Source organism: Macrotis lagotis, chromosome 3, assembly GCF_037893015.1.
Source record: "Macrotis lagotis isolate mMagLag1 chromosome 3, bilby.v1.9.chrom.fasta, whole genome shotgun sequence".
Classification (NCBI taxonomy): domain Eukaryota; kingdom Metazoa; phylum Chordata; class Mammalia; order Peramelemorphia; family Peramelidae; genus Macrotis; species Macrotis lagotis.
This window is the reverse complement of record NC_133660.1, coordinates 135219961-135238151: the sequence shown is the minus strand read 5'-3', so window position 1 is coordinate 135238151 and position 18191 is coordinate 135219961.

The following is an 18191-nucleotide window of genomic DNA, read 5'->3' as shown; positions in this document are numbered from 1 at the left end:
TTCTAGCTGGAATTCATTTCTCTGAGCAATATTCATAGCAGATGGTCAAAGAATGCAGGAATACCATTGATAACTGAGATTATTCTTGATCCAGGAATTTCATCAAAACTCAAGTTCTTATGATTGCTTTGAAACCTTTAGAAGTTAAAGAATCTTGTTGATTTCCAGTGATATTGGTCACAAAAATACACACTTTCTGGAATAATGCAACATTTTTATCAATTTGTGATATATAGCTGCATAAAATAGGTTTATGCTCTGTACAATGGAAAATCTATAAGGTCATCATTTAGGCAATAAGTCTAAAGGTATATTTTAAGGATCCAAGAGAGATGCACAAAGGTCTTTCAAAAGATTAATAGAATTGATTTTTGTTTGGTACTATATGTCTATGTGATACTAATTTAATATGTCATGGATCTAATTTCACATACATCTTACTATGAAGTAGTGATAGAAAAACAAAATAAAACAACTCTTGCTCCAGGAGAAGGTAGCATTCCAATAGCATTATGGAGAGGAGGAAAATAGTATATACACAGATAAGTAAATACATAATTGTTTCAAATAAAGTTAATCATAATTTCCTTGTACAGGTACATGTTCTCCATTTTCTACAATCAAGAGATTCTTCACTTTAATTTGACCAATTCTCAATGTATAAACTGGCCTGTATCCAAAGACTTTCAATCTTGGAAGCTTCTGTTAGAGTTCAAAAAATATAGACTCTATCTTTCCTTTGGTTTGAGATTTTCCTCTTTTTTTTCTCTTTATTTGTAGCGATTTATTTTTTTTATGCAATAGTTATTCCAGCTCTACAGAGGGAGGAATGTTTGGCCAAGTAGTCTTGGCAAGCCAGATCCACCTCAGGCAGGAAAGAAGATTGTCCAGGACTGACTAATTAACTCATGTCAGTTTAGCCAGGGTTTAATCCAAAAGACAAATGGGAAGTCTCACCAGGCAATCAGGAGCAAAAATTAGGGACTGGAATGTGCCAGTGGCAAGCCAAGATCTGAGGCATTGTTTTTGGCTGATCCAGCCAGTAGTGAAAATGAAGCAGACATAACAAGAGCCAGAGGGTCTAAAAGGTACATTAAGGAAGCAAAAATAATAACCAGAGTTAAGGTGTTGAGAAATCAATGTCATTAAGAATCAGGAATATTTCTGGAACCTTGTGCATCATCATCATCATCGTCATCATCATCATCATCATCACCATCATCATCATCATCATCGTCGTCATCATCATCTTCAGTAACATTTATAGCATATCTACTATGTTTCAGGCCTCACACCAAATCTAGAGGTTAGAATCTAGGGCTATCCTCATTTGACAGTTGAGAAAACTGAGGCAGAGGTCAGTTTTGAACTCAGGTCTTTCTGACATCAGTTGCTCTATTCATTGTACTGCCTAGCTACTACCTGCATTTATTATAAAGGATTCCTGTGAATAGAGTTTCCATTTAACTATATATCTCGTGCTCTTTCACTGCACTATTCTATAACTTGACACCTCCTTAAGATGAAAAATAACTCCTGATTATGTTTTAGTTACAAAGGTTATCTTTAGAATGATTTAGTTGGTTTCGATTCTGAGAAAGACAGGCTCTGTTGTCATTAAGCACCCTTTCACAAGAGCCACAAAATAGGCAATATACCTGCTCAACCTCTTATCATATCTCTTTTGGCTATTTCATTCAATTTGTATGAGCATCAATTGGACTTGAGTGCTAGTTTTACATTGGGTAGTGCTTAATCCTTTCCAGATGTCTTGCAACATATAGTATAAGTGATTTATTTGAGCAAAATTCATTCTTTGATATTTTGATAATGATTATCAGCTCACTGGATTCCATTGTAAGGAATGTGTGAAATTACATAGTAACACTATTTAAATAACATCCTTTATATTTTCTTTTTTAATTCAAATGATGATTGATTAATAAAGAGGTTCTTTTTTTTCACAATTCAGCAGCTATTAACGTCTTCTTTAGTGTGTGGAGGCCTCAAAGGTAGCTTATGTAGTCATTAACTACTTTTCTCAAATGTCTTAGTTTTGCTCCACGAAGAATAGGGACCTTCATTCTATAATAAAGTTTACCTGAGAGGACAAAATAAAAACATCCTAATTAATGATAGGAAGCTGGTGAAAATCTAGGCAGCTCCAGATGAAGCCGAAGTTAACTTACAGCTTACATGTTAAAGGTAGGATCAGTTTCTGGAATGTAATATCTGTCAATGATGGGTAAATCAGCAAATTAATCACAAGAGAAAATATGCAGCTGAACATATAGTGAGACTTTGAAAAACCCAGGAATTCCTGGCTGTTTTTGAGAGTATGGATGAGCTTCATAATTGTATGTATGACAGTTTCTACATTTCATAGACACATTTTATGCTTTACTAACTTATAAGTTACTCCAAAGTACTTTAAAAGTGAAACTTCTCCAGTTTGTATAACTCAAGGTATGTGAAGTAAATTAACAAATATTAGGGTTCCCAGTGCAAATTCAATACTATAATCAAAGAAATATTGTCTCAACTATGCATCTACTGCTATGGCATTAAACTCATATTATAATTCATTGTAATGAAACATTATGACATCCTAAGTTTCCATTGATTACTGACTTGTGATCTCTCTCTAGCAATGATACATACTAGTCACCTCTAAAGTCTTTTTTATCATTACTGAAAGGATATTGCGGATAAAAGACATAAAGAGTAGACTGTAATATTGAAAATATGAACCTGGGTGACTACAAATAGTGGTACTTGGAAGAGAAGTAGTTATGATTCAAAGATAGGTGATTTGGGGGAGGGGGAAATCACATAATGAGATCTACACTGCAAATAAGCAGTCTTTCAATTCTGCTTATCTTGTGCATTTCACTTTATCCTATCCAAAATGAAAAATTCTGGGAGAGTTGGAATACAAAGGGAGAAAGTTAGCAGTTCTTAATCACTTTTTACTGACCTATAATACAGAATGTGCCCTTTAAGTGTCAAGCTTCTACAACAAGGCAGTGATTGGGGATGGAGAAGGATGGCTGTGCCTGGGGAGAATGGGGAAGAATAGATAATATCTGTGTAACTGCTACTGTGAGTTCTCAAGGAATGGTTAGAATCTCACTGTGATGCCCTAGTTCAAATGAAGGGAATTTGGGAACTTGAATAGCACAGCGGAGAGATAAACTAAGAAAGAGGGATGGCTAATGTTTGAGGAAAATGTAGGCGCGATTGTTTTATCAATAAATTTCACAATTTACTTTCAAGGAAAAGGTATAATGATATAATCGATTTTGCAGTTCCAATTAGTTGATATTTTAGGGTCAGACTATGATACTCAATTTAAGAAAACATTGCCAGAGACAATAGAAAAAGGAGAAGATATCAATTATTTCAAGAAAAGATCAAGTTTTTTGGATGGCAAATTCACTGACAATAACATAAAGGATATAGGAGCTGATGAAGGCAGTTTGCAAAAACTTTAAAGTGACTTCATGGCTACATATTCATAATCTGAATCTTATGTTTTCATAAAGTAAAGTTGATCCTTACTAATAATATAAATTTGAAACTTGTCAGATGTGGATTTTTAGAACTATTTATTTTCTTCTCCTTAATATTATAGGTATTCGGTGAGATTATTTTATTTTTGGAAGATTAAACTGATGTGATCAGGGAGAAAACAGCCTTAAAAACCAGTCCAGGGGCAGCAAGGTGGCACAGTGGATAGAGCACCAGTCCTGGAGTCAGGAGTATCTGAGTTCAAATATGGTCTCAGACCATTAATAATTACCTAGCTGTGTAGCCTTGCGCAAGCCACTTAACCCCATTTGCCTTGCAAAAACCTAAAAAAAAAAAAAAAACCTGCAAAAAAACAGTCAAACTTTTAACAGTGATATAAAATATCAATAGTGTTAAGAACAGGCACAAATGCTTAAGTAATGAAACAGATTGTTAATATCTTTAACCTTTAACCTAATGTCACGGTTTGCAAGCAACAGTAACATATTTCCTGAAACCTTTCATTATCATTTAATTGATATGTAATCTTTTCTAAATTTGCCAAATCACTTAGGCCTGAAAAACATTTGGGGATGTTAATTTTGTTTTGCTGAGTCTTAATATTTAATAATTATTCTATAATACTTTTCTTAAATTGAAACTATCAATGAGATTATCACCAAAGAGTTCTCTTTCCAATGACTCCCCATTCCACAATCCCTCAAATATATATACATATATATATATGTTTATATTTGATCATATGTATATGTATCTATGTATATAGATACAAATATATGTGTGCATCATATAATTAATGGATATAAATAGAAAAATAAATATCCATTAGAACTTTCAGTGCCACCCAAAGTCCCCTTGATTTTCATTTCTCTCCTGGAGAGTTGTAGAGATATTGAAAACAGGAGGAAAATGGATCATATAAGGAGCATAGTCATTATCTTTTCCCCCTTACCAAGGTATGTTAATCCAGCTAGACACATCAGGAAAATCTTTTCAATGAGTGGAAAAATAAGCCCAAGTTAAGCACAATATGTTTATTAACAGTGTATACTGTGGGGCGACTCGATGGCCAAGTGGATAAAACACAGGCCCTGGAATCAGGAGTACCTGAGTTCAAATCCTGCCTCAGATACTTAATGAATACCTGTGTGGCCTTGGGCAAGCCACTTAACCCCATTTGCCTTGCAAAAGCCTAAAAAAGTATATACTGTGTAAAATATTTCCAAGAAATATAAAGTTTATGAACCTCAAAAGTAAAAAACTTGATAGGCTTATCTACATCAGAATTAGCACTCCGAAAGCATTGCTGGTGAAGTTGTGCCCTGATCCAACCATTCTGGAGAGTAATATAGATCTATGCCCAAAGAAAAATAAAACTGTTCAGACCCTTTGACTCAGAAATTGCAATTCTAGACCTGTATCCAGAAGAAATTATAAAAAAATGGGAAAAGTCCTACATGTTCCAAAACATTCATAGCAGCTCTTTTTTTGTAGTGGGCAAAGAAATGGAAATTGAGGAGATGCCCATTAATTGAGGAATGGTTAAATAAGTTATTGTATATGAATATTATGGAATCTAGGGAAGAATAGAATGAATTACACAATCTGGTGCTGAGCGAAGGGAGCAGAACCAAGAGAACAGTGTAAACATTAACAACAATATTGTGAAATGTTCAGCCCTGATGGATGCAGTTGCTCTCAGCAGTTCAGAGAGATAGATACAAAAACAAAACAAAACAAAACATCTCTTCAATTTTCAATTCTTTACCACTACATAAAGAAATGCTACGAATATTTAGTAATGTTGGACTTTTCCAATGTTTTTATGATTTCTTCTGGGTATAGGCTTAGAATTGGAATTGCTGGATCAAAGGGAATGAACATATTTAATGCTTTTGGGCATTGTTCCATATTTCTCTCCAGAATGGTTGGATCAGTTCACAATTGCACCAGCAATGCATCAATGCCCCCATCCTCCCACAGCCTTTCCAACATTGATCATTTTCCCTTTTACTCATCTTGGCTAATCTGATAGGTGTGAGATGATACCTTATTGTTGTTTTAATATGCATTTCTCTAATCAATAATGATTTGGACCATTTTTTCAGATGATTATATATCGTTTTAATTTCTTCATTTTCAAATCCTTTGACAATTTATCAATTGGGGAATGACATGTAAATTGATAAATTTGATGCAATTCTCTATATATTTTAGAAATCAGACTTTTATCAGAACTCCTAGTTGTAAGGATTGTTTCCCAGCTTCCTGCTTTCCTTCTAATTTTGGCAGCACTGAGTTTATTAGTGCAAAAACATTTTTTTTAATTTACTATAGTCAAAATCATTCACTTTGCATTTTAAAATGTACTCTAATACTTGTTTGGTAATAAATTGATACCCTTTCCATAGATTTGATTGTTAATTTCCTATTCTATTCATTTATCTATTGTGTTGCTCTTTATGTCTAAATCCTATACCCATTTTGACTTTATTTTGGTATAGGATGTGTAATGTGGGTCTATGTCTAGGTTTTGACATACTATTTCCAGTTTTCATAATTATTTTTGTCAAATAGTGAGTTCTTATCCCAAAAGTTGATGTCTTGGGTTTGTCAAACAATAGATTGCTGCAGTCATTTAATGTGATTTCTTTTGAACCTATCCTAATCCACAGATCCATCACTCTATTTCTTACCCAGTTCTAGGCAGTTTTGTTGACTGTCCCCTTTGTAGTATAGATTTATAGCTGATAGAGCTAGGACATTTTCCTTTAATTTTTTTCATCAATACTCTTGCTATTCTTGCCTTTTTGTTGCTCCAGGTGAATTTTATTACTATTTTTTTCTACCTCAGATAAATGGTTATTTGATGGTTTGATTGGTCTGCCATTGAATAAGTAATTTATCTTGGGTAGAATTGTTATTTTGATTATATTAGCTCAAACTAGCCATGAGCAATTGAAATTTTTCCAATTACTATAACTGACTTTGTTTGAGAAGTACTTTAAAATTGTGTTCAACCAGTTTCTGGGTTTGTTAGGGAAGGTAGATTCTCAAGTATTTAATGTTTTAATGTTATCTGTAGTTATTTTAAATGATATTTCTCTTTCTATCTCTTGTTCTTGGATTTTGCTGTTCATATGTATATATATATATATATATATATATATATATATATATATATATATATATATATATATACTGATGCTATATGAGGGTTGATTTTATATCCTACTACCTTGCTGAATATTTTAATTGTTTCAAGGAGTTTTTTAAATGATTTTCTTGGGTTCTCTAAGTATACTATCATATCATCTACTAAGAGTGAAAGCTTTGCTTCCTTATTGCCAAGTGTGATTCGTAAGGATGAATGCTGAAAAAAACTTTTATACCATGTATTTGGAAAAAAATCAATAAAAATACATTTTAAAAGTGTTAGCACTCCAAAATTACTATAATTAGCCACTTTAGCCAAAATTTATAAATAAGATATTTTCCTTTGACTCAAAGGGATCTGTAACCAATTCAAAGTTAGACTTCTTCTACCAAAGCAGGTCCTAACTGTTCCACATTTTCTCAAAATTTTCAATTGTCATTCTCGTCTAAAATTATTTTGATAATAAGTCATTTGAAATGTATGTAAAAATCAAAAGAAGGGGCATCTTGGTGGCACAGTGGATAGAGCACTGGCCCTGGAGTCAGGAGTACCTGAGTTTAAACCCAGCCTCAAACACTTAATAATTACCTAACTGTGTGGGCTTGGGAAAGCCACTTAACCCCATTGCCTTGAAAAAAAATATCAAAGGAAAAGGCATTTGATACATATTTACAATACTAATACCTCATTTGTATACAGCTTGGAAGTTTCAAAATATTATATGCATTAACTCATTTAAACTTCACAATAATACTCTGAGGTATGGCTACTGTTATTCCTATTTTATGATTGAGAAAGCTGATTCTAATTGTCCCAAAGTTCACAGCTTGTAAATTTAAAGAGCAGAATATAAATCTTAGTCTTTCTGATTTCATGTCCAACAGCGTCTCTTCAATTATATATTGTTTCTCTACATGCAAAATGACACCTACTAGCCAGTGATATCTCTACATAAGTCCACTAGAAAAAAATCCTTTGAAAATACTGTTTTAATTGTATGTGAAAGTCCAAACTGATCTGGGGTTTTAAGTGTGTGATAGGTATCAGTAATGGGGGTTTGTGTCCTTCTTTCCTTAAAACCTAGGCTTATTTATATTTTTGATAACCTTTTCAAAATATCTCCTAATTTTTTTCATTTCCTGGTTTGATTATACTATATATCTTAGTTTTCTTTGATTTTGTGACACTAGCTATTGTCTATTTATAATTTGTAGATTCAGAGATATCAAAATCATCATTGTACATCATGTACTTAGATGACAGAAGGCATATATCATTTCATCATTATGGACACCTATTCTAATTACACGAGCCATAGTTACTCTTCACTATCCCTAAGATTTACTGTTGTCAAAACAATGTCATTACTCAATGGACATCAATCAATCCTAGGGAGGACCCTCCCCTGAAATAGTTACATTTGTTGTTGAATGTTTTATGCAATCTTTTACTGAACTCACAATCTAAACTTGCTCATTTTTCCAGAAAATTTCAGAGCTTGTATTCAGTTGAGATGATCATCAAGACCTAATCTTGCCTACCCCCCATATTATGCAAAGGTGTTGGATTACTATTGGGTAGCAAATTGTGCAAAACTTTAAAAATAAAATTTCTTGGGGAGGTGGGTAGAGCACTGGCCTTGGAGTCAGGAGTACCTGAGTTCAAATCCAGCCTCAGACACTTAATAATTACCTAGCCGTGTGGCCTTGGGCAAGCCACTTAACCCCATTGCCTTGCAAAAACTCAAAAAAAAAACCAAAATAAAATTTCTTTTCACAAATTCATGGACTATGTCAATATCATTTTGCTTAGATTAAAGATAGATAAAATAATTTCTTTAATATATTGTTTGGTCAATATTTATGAAAACGATAGATGAAGCTCAAAATTCCAGTGCTCTAAATTTGTTTAAATTTATTTATTCTGTAATGTATGTCTATCATTCAATTAAAGAATTCTGTCATATAAATACAAAAATTGTTTCTTATTTTTTATTCTGAAATTAAATATCTTTTTTTCAGCTGACTGCTAAATTTTGCTATTGAGCCATGAGAGTAAGACTGGAGGTACATGGATCATCAATGCGATGAAAAGGAGATAATATCTGACTATGATATTTATTCTGAATCAATCTGGTACTGAAAATGGACAGCCAATTTAAAGATGAAAGAATTAATGAGTAACTGAAATGTTTATCAATTCTATATGCAAAGTACTGTTCTAGGTACTGTGAATGCAAATAGAAAAAATATTACCATGTCTCAAGAAATTTACGTTCTAGTGCAGAAGACAACACACACACACACATATATATATATAATATGATATATTCCTGATCTTAGAAACTGCTTTTCAGTAGACTTATCTATGTTAGTCATCCTTTGATATCAAAGAAGACCATGCCAACCAATCAAGAGATTGGTGGCATGACTTGCAAAATTATATTTATTATAGTGAGGGTTATGCTATAGAAGGCATCCTTCTCACTTACCTTTACTATAACAATTTCACCCTATGACTTGATTGATAGGACTGAATGATAAGACTATTGGTGATGGTCTGACAGTTGTGGGAGTCTATTGGCCTTGACATGATTTCTTTTCCTTTTGAATTAGGAAGACACCATAGCCTTGGCAAGCATCAACATGTAACATCTGGTAACTGAATGTGGCAACTTGCTATATCCTAAACAGTCTCACGATTGACTAATCATCAATATGGTCTTTCCTCTCAAACTTTCCTTGGTTTCTTTTCCTCACATATCAATGGGACCTCCTGACACACACCAATGTTGGGCAAGTAGCAGCATGTGACATCGGGCAACAGGATGCAACAACCCAATATATCCAAATTTGTATGTTCAGTGTAATTTATATGTATATGTAATATACACATAGGGCAACTAGGTCACACAGTGGATAGACTGTCAGCCCTGGAGTCAGGAAAACTCATCTTCATGAGTTCAAATCCAGCCTTAGATAATTATTATTTTTGTGACCCTGGGGAAATAGCTTAACTCTGTTTGGCTCAGTTTTCTCATCTGTAAAATGGACTGGAGAAGGAAATGGTAAATCACTCCAAAATCCATACAAACAAAACTTCAAATAGGTTCACAAAGAGTCATGTATGATTGAAATGATTGAGCAAAAATAAAAATATAGACAAAATATACATATGCAAATATTTGTATAAGTATATTTCTGAAGTAGTATAGTATAATCCTTGTGTGTCATTGTTTTAGAGGTATAGTGAAAGCATTCAAATGATCGAATAAGACAAGAAAACTTTGTGATATACCCTTTCCAATCTGCACACATGGTATGGGCATCTGCTGAGGAGCTGTAAGAATCATAACTTCTTGAATCTCAGAGTTGGAAAGAACTTTAGTGTCTATTTTATCTGAAAGCTTTTAACCTTAAGTTGATAGAACTCCAAATAAGCCTGTGAAAAGATTTTGAGAATTCTATGAAATTGGATAGGAAACAAATTGCATCTTTATTTTCAATATCCTCTAACTGCTATGTAGCATTTCCTTCAATGATTAAAAAAAAATGCTCTGTTGAAGCATTCATTGATTTCACTAGCCTGCCAAAGGGGCCCATCAGAGAAAAAAAGCACAATTAAATACACAATCACACACACACACACACACACACACACACACACATACATACACACACACACACAAACACAGCAGAAGAAAGAGAGTGACAGAGTTACAGAGATAGATAAAGAGACAAAGTGAGAGAATGAAAAAAAGAGAGAAACTAATCCCTCATAGAGTCCAAACCATACTTGAACATTTTCCTCTGAAAAATCTTCAAATAATTAATGACTCCATTTTTGCTTGAAGACCTTCCAGGAATAGAAAACCTAAGGCATTCTAGTCAACTTTTGGATAGTTTAATGACGAAAAATTTATTTCTAATATCATCGGGAAATTGGCCTATCTTCAGTCTCCACTAGCTAAAACTCATTCTGTTCAGTGAAAAACATCCAATCAGAACTATAATTATTACCATCTGCTCAGATACCTTTCCAGGCTACTATCTTAAGTTTTTTATTCCTTTTTGGATGAGAGCCACTCATACATTTTCCATGAACTATATGATGATCTTTTTGTTTTATCTGTACTATAAATCATGATTTGAGAATGTTTGGGTGCTATTGTGTTGTTATGCTTTAAATTCCCAAGGAGAAATTATGAATACAATCTGGCTGCTGGGACATAGTAAAGTTCTCTTATCAGCTGTATAGGGAAATAAGTCAGAGAAAAGAAAAATCCCCTAAGACTTCCGGGGTCCCTTCATGTAGAGCTTCTACAATGACTGGATATCCATTCCTTATATTTCTCCATATTTAACCTATACTGACTGAAACTGTTTGATTTTGCATCATGTATTTAGGAATCTCTATTCAGTCCAGTGAACCCCTAAGCACTGTAATATGTTTGTTCATTTTTAATGAATACCGCTGACTAGCAAGATTAGCACAGGAGGTTTCATTTCAGTGGTCATCATTACAAATGGTTTAAATAACACACATTAGTTTTGTTATTCTCAGACTATAAAATAACCTGTCAAAGACCTCTCTCCATTTACTCAGATATGTTGTTGCTTTGTTAGTGTCTATTGTACTCAAAGAAACATGTGATTCAGCTCTTGTTTTTCACTGACCAGCTCCCATATTCCTGAAGCTAAGAACATGCCCTACTGGCAATCAAAGACTTTTTTGTTAATCCTACAATTATCTGAGAGAGCTGCATGGATATTTTATTTCAATAATTCTATGCAAAGTTATTATGTTGGTAAGAATTATTTCTTTCATATGACACATAATCAGAATTTATCATTTCATATTCTAGCTCAGGATTGTCTAAAATGCTAATGGAGTTTCAAAGGATATTGATTAGTCCAATAATAATATTTTAAGTCATCTGGGGATGATTAATACAGTTTTTCAAGGGTTTAATATTATTTTTTAAATTTGACTTTCATGCTAGGTCAAAATTCTTGTATTTATTGTAATAAACATCATTACCATTCATTTCCCCTTTTTTAAATATATAATGCTTGAGAAGGGTTAAAATTGCTATCCTGCTACAGAGAGAGCAGGTAGCATATCTGTGCAATAGATATACATTTGATTTATATTTCTCTGCAGGGTGAGAAATAGGTGGGAGGGAAGGTGACATTTAAGTGAACATCTAGGAAACTAGCAATTGAAAGCCACATATTGTTCAAGATAAATCACCATTTAAGGTTTTGATTCTGAGTGTCTTTCTTTTTCTTACCTTTTTTTTTCTTCATACCATTATTTCTGAGATTCTATTCTGAAATGCAGCTTGGAGGACTATTATGCAAGCCATAAAAAGCTATATTCACTGGAAATAAAAATCAGATGGAAATTTAATAATAAAGCAACATGCTAACATTTGTAGTAGTTTTATGTATTTTAAACTTTTTTCCACCATCCCTTATATATATGGAATATCTGTATATATTTCTTTTAAATTATTTCCCACAGATGTTTTAAGGAAATTAAATGTTCATTATTCTCGGTTTATGTGAACATGTTGCAGTAATACAGTGTATTACAGAAGTTCTGTACTTTGTAGTGGATCTAACACCATATTTTTAATGTGGCAAAGTTTTTGCCTTTCAGCATATTTAAAAATAAAAAATATAAAAAGTCCTTCATTTGACTGCAAACATTCTTTTCTCTTATTCAGAGATAACTCTTCCTTTTGTGCCTACTAAATTATTGATATCTTTGGTCAAGATTCACATTTCTTTGCCAGAAAATTCACTATCCTTATGCATAAGAATCTAGGTAGCTATGTGGTCTTGCAGGTAGTATGGGTTGTGGGAAGTAATTTTTACAGAAAGGAGTAACAGTTAAGTGCAAAATGGGTGAAATGTGTTCAGTCACTTCTACTTGAATCTTTCTGGCCTATTTAGAATGTTTGCAGATTAAGCTGTCAATTTGCATATGCACATATTTGTCTAAGAAAGTATATGATGGCCTCTAGTGGCATAGAAAAAAAATCAATGATAGCACTTTCATATTAGAATCAGTAAACAGTCTAAAGATAAAGTAGCCAATATACATGTTGTTAAAAAACATACATTCATTTTCAGAATTATTGAATTTTAAATCTTCATCAAAACATCGAAAGAATCTGAGGATAAAAGCATAGTTTATTTAATATGTGGAACAAGGTTCAAAAAATAATTGCTTGTATCTTAATCTAAGTTTATTTGTACATCTGTACATTTGGGGTACTTTGATGTTTTGCAACCCAGAGTTAATGTACTGACATATTCTTTGTTTTTCTTTAGAATGGCACACTAAGTAGAATGATGTAGGCTCAGATTTAAAAAATAAAATGACAAACTTATCAGGAGATCCCTGCTACATCCTAACTCAAATATTTCCAATTTTTGGTTCATCTGTGAAATCATCTTTGTTATGACACAAAGAGAAATGAAAATGAGAATAATTAATATCTAATATATTATTGATTAGAAAAATCTAGCTCATCTGGTACCAATGTTATTGGAAAATAAAAAGGTATTTTGGAAAAATGGGAGGACTGGTATAGAAAATACAAAAAGAAATATTTGGAATTGTGATTATTCTCATGATCATTAATGCATGCATTCATTATTATAAATTTTATAATATTTTTCAATGCATTTTAAAAACATCAAATGAAGAGTTTACCAGCTGAAAACATTTAAGTCTTGAGCTGACAGTACATTCTCAATATTGTTTTGTTCATTCATCAGTTCTCATGTGTTATCTTAATAATTAGATTTTGTATATTGAACAAATTAGTATGCTGTTGAGAACAGAAAGGATTGTACAAGGTAGACATTTCTATACTTTTCTCTTTAAGTGTTCAATTAAAATTCATTACTTCTAACAAAAGAATTTCTAATTCTTCCTCCTTTCTCCATCCTTTTCTCTCTTTCAGTTACTTTTTATTCTAGATTAAATTCCACCTCTAGATTTTCCTTAAAGAAAACAAATTAATAAATCCTCCTTTTTATAGTTACTGTCAATCCCATATTTTGAAAATAACCTCTCTGTTATAGCACAAATTCTAATAATGGGAACATTCAATTAATATATATCCTTACTTATAAAAGGATTGATACAATTTCATGACATACTATAGAAATAGTAATTTGTGTTTCAATTGGCATTAAATAGTAAATAAAATTAAAAATATTTTCCAAGTTAGAATTTCATGCCAGTAGTCAGCTAAAGTATTCAAGAGATTGTACACTTTGATTTCTATTCTTCTAATACATATAGATGATAGATGATAGATAGTTAGATAGATAGATAGATAGATAGATATAGAGAGAGCTATAACTATATATGTAGATAAAGATTATGATTAAGATATAGATATTGATACAGAGACATACTTAAATATATTTATTTATATATTCATATGTGAAATTCAGTATATTGAAGATAAATCTATTTCAAAACAATACTGAGATGACATGCATGTGTATTTTATTACAATAGTAGAATATCCAAAAACACTGAGTTTTTTAAAAAAGAAAGCTCAGTTAAGCTGAGTAAAGAAACAGCCTCGATCTTAGAAGCTGTCATCAGAAGCTCTCAGAGCTGTGGTGATGTTAATGTATAATGCTATATCTTAATAGTCATCTCTCTTGGCTATTAAAATGCAGCATTGCACATTAAAATCACTACCCCACTGCTGTTGAAATACTTAACAAATAGGCTGTCCCTGGAAAGTGCCCTTCAGTTCAATGGGAAGCTGTGGTTTCCAAATGAGCTGTCTCAGCTACTCTAATTTTCTACTAAAGTAGGGGTGAGGGAAACTAACTCTTTTTGAAATTTTAAATTTAAATATGACTTTGAATTAGATACAGTATAAGAAACCAAGTCAGGAAAGTAGTTCTTCTTGAACCTTCTGCAGTAACCTAGGTTTTTTAAATGATCATATAAGAGAATGTGGCAAATGATAGTGGTGGGGTGATTGAATGGAGTGAAAAATAGCAGTGAATACTGGTTTTTATTTGAATAGAATAAATGAATTTCCTTTATTTCTTAAACTGAACATTCTTCTTCAGTTTGTGACATAAATGAATGTACACACACACACACACACACACACACACACACACAAACACCCAGTTACTCTTCCTACTCTTCCTATCAAAAATCATCACGTTTAAGATTTAATATTGCTCAAGAAGGCATCAGGACCAAGAATAAACAATGAATTCAATAAGAGATATGAAATATATAGGATCAACATAAAAAAACAAGATTAGCAAGTCTTGATGATGATAAACAGATAAATATTTCCCATTTACTACAAAGAGTAATGACTATACAAGTAGAATCATATAGTCAATAATGATCAATACATTAGTTTATTTTGCTTAATTATACATCTTTGAAGGGAGGGTATGAAACTGTGGGTAGTTATTAGGAAATGTAAGGGGTTTTGTCACATTTTGTTTATTAAAATCACCAAGAAAAATAATATAAAGGAAACTAGTCTTCACATTCTAATAATTAAAGATAATTAACAGTATTAGCATTTATATCTATACCAGGCAAAGGATTAAAAAGTGATCATTTGGGGGTGGCTGGGTGGCACAGTGGGTAGAACGCCAGCCCTGGAGTCAGGAGTATCTGAATTCAAATCTGGTCTCAGACACTTAATAATTACCTAGCTGTGTGGCCTTGGGCAAGTCACTTAACCACATATGCCTTTCAAAATCCTAAAAATAAAAAAGTAATCATTTGTGCCAAATACTAAAATTTAAATTTATACCTATAATTTCCCCTACACAGCAATAAGAAGAGGTTATGTTTATTCAATAACAAAATATTGAAATAAAAAATGTATTCAGATATTCACTAGATAGTCATCTAGTTATTACCTATTGTTTTGAGGAGGGAAAAACTGTCAGGGAGAGTGAAATTTAAACCATTCTTGTCTCTCCTAAGCTCATTTTACATGCCACCTGAATTTCAAAAAGTTCTGGGAAGCATATACATAAGTATGCATTTTGAAGCACTTAATGAACACATTAAAGCACAATAAATAGATTATAGGTAAAATTTCATGTTATATGTATATTGTTTGATAGTTTCAGTCACTACATTGTTCCTTGCAAATGTGTCCTAAAATACTTGAAGATGTTTAAGAATAAGTAAACTACCAATATCACATAAAATAATAATTAATACAATTTGTAGTAGGTACTGCTTCAGGAAACTGGCAACCTGCAGAATAATGGACAAGTGAAAATATTTTGAAGAATTATTTGGTAGTATACTATGAAATGTATAAATTTCCTCACATGATCCTATTATTTAGGGTATTATAGTAAAGTTGTTTTAATTGTAATAGCATAATAAAAATATAAATGAATGAACAATTAAAATGATCCTGGAAATATCCTCAAATTGAGAAATTTATAGTATACTAACTAAATGTAATGCTCTGGTTGAATAAGTAGAGAAAATATGAAGAAAATAAGGGAATTATTTAAAAATTTTGTAAAATAACATCAATAGAACAAATATCATAAACATTGATAAATATCATAAAACAAATTGACCCCAAAACAATAGTTTCATTTTTATTTTTCACATATAGTATTTTTGTTTCATTTATTCCCTATCTGATTGAGATACAAATAGATCAATTTCATGAGTTTTGGTTATATTTTTTAAATTTCTATTTAATTAAAATGAAAATGCTTTAAATTTTTTAAGAGAATAAGATTAAGAATATTTTATAGTAATCTTATAAAATACTATGAACTATTATTGATGTTATTTTTTATCTATGCAATAGAAATAAAAATAATTTTATCTCTCCCTTTACTATATCTAATTGTAATTATTTGTCAAACTACAGAGTATTAGAACTGAATCAAGAAATGAGGGTCCAATCCTTAAATCTCCCTCAGATTTGTCTTTTAAAGTGTGTTGTAAGGAACATGCACAGGTATTGTTTTGACTGGTTGTAAATGAAAATGTGGGAACCTGTTTTCAGTCACTGACTATTGACGGGTTAATACAGTGTAAAGGTTGATAGTTTTCTGATTGATTTCAGAGCCAACAAAACTGAAGGATCAAAAATATATATACAAAATGTTTAAGTGTATAATTCATCCTACTGGCAAATGAAGTTGATATAAGATTAAAACAGAATAGTAATGATCTATAGCAAAGGTAAGGAGCAAAATCAAGGCAGAAAGATTTCCTCCAAATTTGGTAACAACTCCAAGTTCAATATCCTTCAATGGAGAAAAATGCTGATTATGAATTTTGTAAGAATAATGATTCTTGGGGCAGCTAGGTGGCGCAGTGGATAGAGCACCAGCCCTGGAGTCAGGAGTACCTGAGTTCAAATCCGGCCTCAGACACTTAATAATTACCTAGCTGTGTGGCCTTGGGCAAACCACTTAACCCCATTGCCTTGCAAAAACCTAAAAAGAAAAAGAAAAAGAATACTGATTCTTGAAAATAAAATAGTTATGACTAAGGACCATCTCAAGAGAGCAACAGAAGGGATAAAGGGAATTTCAGGAGGACAAGGCAAGAGGTTATCTTTGGTCACATATACTCTCAATACTTGAGCATGACTTCGTTCAAAAAGCTCAATTCCATTTTTCTAATATCTTTTGTCTTCAAAGAAACAGAGTTCTGGTATTAGAAAGTTGTTCTGTAACAATTCTTTTTTGCTTTGTCTCAGTAAATTGCTTTTAAATGCTAATAGAATTCTAACTATATTGGGCAGCCCAGCAGATGTGTGCTCCTGAGTGATAGTACCAGAAAATATATCATTTTAGGGCCATAACTTCACAAGATAAATAATCCTGAATAGTGTACTATAGTTAGAATTTTTCCTAATCAAAAAAATAAGGAAATGTTGTCCTATAGTTTGTTATAAAAGGTAGTCACAATACTTCTTGGCTTTAGTAGAAATTGAGTTAGAACCAATATGTCCTGATTCACAGTTCAAAGACTTCTTTCATTGTCATCAGATTCTATCTATCTTCCCCATGTTGTTCAGGCTCATATAAGAAATAGGTTCTATTTTGGTTACTTGATACTTTTCTTATCATACTAGGTTAGATTTTCTAACAAACATGGCAGTCCATTTGAAACAATCAAATGCACAATCCCCATTTTACTTCCATGATAATTAAAGAACAAAATCTATTTCTGGCTGTCTTCAAAGTAATTGTCTAAACTTAAAAAGCAATCTTTCAGAGAGGTAACCATATCAGAAAATTTGGTCTAGGTATATATGTTGATCTAATCTTTTTCTTTTATTTTTAAGTTTTTGGGTTTTTTTTGGCAAGGCAAATGAGGTTAAGTGGCTTGCCCAAGACCTCACAGATAGGTAATTATTAAGTGTCTGAGGCCGGATTTGAACTCATGTACTCCTGATTCCAGGGCTGGTGCTCTATCCACTGTGCAACCTGGC